General features: G+C 40.2%; 1 long non-coding RNA gene across 1 annotated transcript; it reads left to right on the forward strand.

Annotated features, from left to right (window-relative positions):
• The first annotated feature begins 596 nt into the window (after positions 1–596).
• Positions 597–3,224, forward strand: LOC119971598. The gene is made up of 2 exons (XR_005461872.1): positions 597–824; positions 1,582–3,224. It is a non-coding gene; the product is annotated as an uncharacterized LOC119971598 (long non-coding RNA).
• The last annotated feature ends 1,018 nt before the right edge of the window (positions 3,225–4,242 follow it).

A 4,242-nucleotide genomic window follows, 5' to 3' on the forward strand; every position in this document is an offset into this window, starting at 1 on the left:
TCGAGTCTTTCGAGGGCTTTGACCTTCCACCATGAACGCCTCAGTCCCGGCTGTGGTGTGGGAACTGGTGTCGAGACCTGCATGTCCATTGTGGTGTTGTGCGAAGCAAATAATGGCATGATGGGAAAACTAGTCAAGTTTCTTGGTACAATGAAATTTAAACTGACTTTGCATAACCTAAGGCACAAATACAAGCAGAAAAAGTCAACTTGACCCGAAAACTTGCTGACTCTAAACTCGGATAAAACTCAGCCGTCATACCCCAGAGCAGTCTAAATACACAAGATAAGCTAGAACTAGTTTATTTCGATACTTAAACAAGTCTGCTCCGTTTCTTAAACATGCGACCAAAAGGCAAGATAAGGATATGAGACCCCGAGTCCTCTAAAGGTCAGCAAGGTGACGCCAGTTTAATGATTATTACTTATGTTTTACTTTTGATCACATTCCTGACCAAGCTGTCATTATCTGATGTCATTATCAAGCTGACGTTATCTTGATTTTATAATGTATAAATGTAGACCTATTTGTCTGTAATAGCGCAGACTTGGGACGGACCCAGCAGTTTGTATTTGACTGCTTTCCGACTCCAAGTTTCAGCCATTTCTGCATGCAGACAGTTGTAATTCGTAAATAAAGCTTAGTTTTGTTTTCTTAACGAGCGTTGTTGAATCTTTCTATCACAGGCCAGAAGCAGGAAAAATATTAACTACGACATTTGGCGCTGCGAGAAAAAATCCAATATCCTGAGTGATCTTCCGTGAGGGACTGAGAAAAAGTGATTGAAGCCACGACCGGAGTAAAGAGACAGACGCCGGCACAAGGTAAGATTAACTTTGGTTTCTCTTTCTCTCTCGGATTGCTGGCTCGACCCCTCATCCCTGACATAACTAAACAGGTGACGGTGCTCGAATCTAAATTTGACTGTGAGTAAAGTGTTTTAGAGTCAGGGACCCGATTGTTGTTTACCTGAGGTCAGGGACTTCCTACTCTTGTTTTCAAATCCAGGTCAGAGCTGACACTGACATAGAACATAGAACATAGAACAGTACAGAACAGAACAGGCCCTTCGGCCCTCGATGTTGTGCCGAGCCATGATCACCCTACTCAAACCCACGTATCCAGCCTATACCCGTAACCCAACAACCCCCCACCCCTTAACCTTACTTTTTAGGACACTACGGGAAATTTAGCATGGCCAATCCACCTAACACGCACATCTTTGGACTGTGGGAGGAAACCGGAGCACCCAGAGGAAACCCACGCACACACGGGGAGGACGTGCAGACTCCTAATATTACCCCTTAGTGTCCAAATGGTTAGATGGGGTTATTGGGTTGTGGAGATAGGCGTGGACTTAAGTAGGGTGCTCTTTCCGAATGCTGATGCAAACTAGATGGGCCGAATGGCCTCCTGCACTGTACATTCGATGATTTTAAGAGGTATTCTAGTTAAATCTGTGGAGGCTTTCTTGTTTTAAAGGGCACAGACAACCTTCAGAACTGGGAAAGAGATCTCTTGAATATGAAAGTGTCAGTCATTTTCCCACAGGTCGGTAACCTTCTAACTCTGTTTCTGAAGGATTAGGAAGAGCTCAAAATTAAAGCTTAAGTGAAAAACAAAAGGAGATCTGTCAGGCCCGTCAGTGGAACAAGGCCTGAGAGTTACCCTGTCATCAGTTCCTCACCGGATCAAGAGATAAAATGGACCAAAAATTGAACACACATTCCTTCCCACCCCAGAGTGTGGCTGCAGCCTCCCTGCCCTTCAAACTATGGTCTTTGATTGAGGAAGCAGCTTTTTACGTTCTGCTGCAACCATTCAGTTGCTGGAAAATTCAGAAAACTCCAGCTGACACTGCAAGAATGGAAAAACAAGATTAGCAGCTTAATTTTCAGCTCAACTCATTTGTTTTAAATTGGAAACTACAAGATTGCCTTATTTGTGTCTCACCATAATCTCCAATGCACTGTAAATTTTGCATGATGAATATAATTGATGTTAAAAAAAAGATTGAACAAAATTCAGATGATTGTGAAAGTTGAAAGTAACAACAAAGAATTCTGTAAAATACATGAACAATGAAATTGAATTTTGGCACGGTTATATATGGTCAGTAATAACCTATGTTAAAATGAAAGTTTAGATTGTGGCTAGCAAAGCTATTTGAGGAAATTCCTTGGTATTGAAATTGCTAAAAATGAATGCACAATACTGGACAGTGCTCTCAACGGGGGATATCTATATTTTACAAAATAGGAAAATTTATGCCTTGTTGGACCTTAAACTGCAGCACTTGGCGCTTTAATGCCCAAATTCTAACCAAACCTACTGGGTTGGAGCAAACAGGTTTGCACACCACTAGATTCTGGGGTAGAAATTTGTCTTGGTAACGGTACAAAATAGGTGTTATCAAATCGGTGCTCTTATAGTTTAATATTCAGTCCCATTAATGATAATGGAATTGGCTATCAGGCACTGCGCATAGTGGATGACCTATTTGAAAGTGCCTATTTTGTGCTCCCGACTCTGACCAACTTCTATACCCTTGCCTCCTTCAACTTCAGATAATGTATAAAATGGGCATCCAAACTGGTCCTTGGTGGATTAGTCTAAAATCAAAGTTTTCATTTGAGTTTATCATTTGGATTCCTTTTCTGTAGCTTTTGTTAATTGCCTTCAGAAGTTGTGAAGTGCTTTTTAAAAAATCTTTCTTTGATCACACCATTATCTGCTTAAGAACAATTAGGAATTAAAGATCACATCGTCTGAAAGAATAAAATAAGACTGAATGATTTGAGTAGAGTCCATGGTCGAGTAAATTGTGGATGTCTTGTAAAGGGAATATGATTCATGGGATGAAAGGGCTTATTTTATATTTTCTTGCTTTCAGGTGTGTTTTTCTGAAACATAAAAGATCTTTTCCAAAGTAACATTTCATAGCAAATAATTTGAAAAACCAAAATATGGGAAATTGTTCATCTGCACAACATTCAGTGAACAATTTAGTAAATCAAAGCAATGGAGACTTTTTCACCTCCACGTGAAATCAGTCATGCCTCCTTGTGAACGAACAGGTATTAGCCAAAGGAATTTAAAAATACATTGATCTTCCCTTTAGCGTTGCGTAAAGAAAAATAATGTAACATCAAATAACTGATTACAAAATACAAACCTGTTTTTTCAATTGCTGTAATGAAAGTAAAGACAAGTATTGAGATACACTGCATGTGAATGGTCCAAATCATTACTGTACAGAGAATTTTGGAGGTAAGAGCATTTCCTCTCAAGTATATTTTTCTGACATTGCCACAGCTCTATTAAATATTTACAGACATAAATCTTATTTTATATTAACAGTCCTGATTTTTATATAACTCAACCAGTGGGAACAGGGTGTTTCGATCAGAGACTTGTTTTACGCCCGATGGATTTTACACATTGAAGTTGATGGAGCAATAAATTGGCCATGACATAAAACTAGCATCTGACACAAATCTGCCCAATTCTCACTGACAGGTTAAGTTAGAATCAAGGCTCAGCAGTCATTGCTTACCTTATTCTGTTAGCACACAGTGAGGAAAGCCTATCTCAGGTGGATTTTCCTATTTCTTTCCTATACTGGGCTAGGGGAAGACTTTGGATCAGTTACTTAATGCAACCTTGTCCTCACCCTGGCTTGGTTTCCAGATAATGTTGAGGCAGCAGGCCCACAATGCTGATCTGGGGAAGGTAATGCTGTTGGAAGAGAAGCAGGTTTGCTTTGTGGGCAATGGGGGGGAGGGGGGGGGGGGCAGTCCTATTCTTCCTGGCCCTAAAACAATGTTGAAAATGCATGTACCTTTTTCATGCAGCAGTCTTCAGTCTTTTTAGCTATTGGATAAAATATGGGTGACAGACAGGCTATAAGCCATGCAGGCCTATTATTATATTTAAACAGCTAAGCTAGCTCCTAGGAGTGGCTTTAGTTGGTGGTCGCATTCCTGCCTCTGTTAAAATAAGAAGTGGTTGGGTTTGAGGCAGGTTGGATTCAGGTTGAAGAATTTTAATATTTTCACTGCCCACCCAACCTACCTTTTAGTGGTTAAAGATAACCTCTCCCTCTTATTTATATCTTTATGCATCACTCCTGCCCCTAGTCATTTGGGTTCTACCCAGGAGTACTAACTATGAAATTACGTTGTGAAAAGTGTAGGTATACGTAACAGATTTGTTTGAAACTTCCTTCATGACAACTTGAAC

This window comes from Scyliorhinus canicula, chromosome 9, assembly GCF_902713615.1.
Source record: "Scyliorhinus canicula chromosome 9, sScyCan1.1, whole genome shotgun sequence".
Taxonomy (NCBI): Eukaryota; Metazoa; Chordata; class Chondrichthyes; order Carcharhiniformes; family Scyliorhinidae; genus Scyliorhinus; species Scyliorhinus canicula.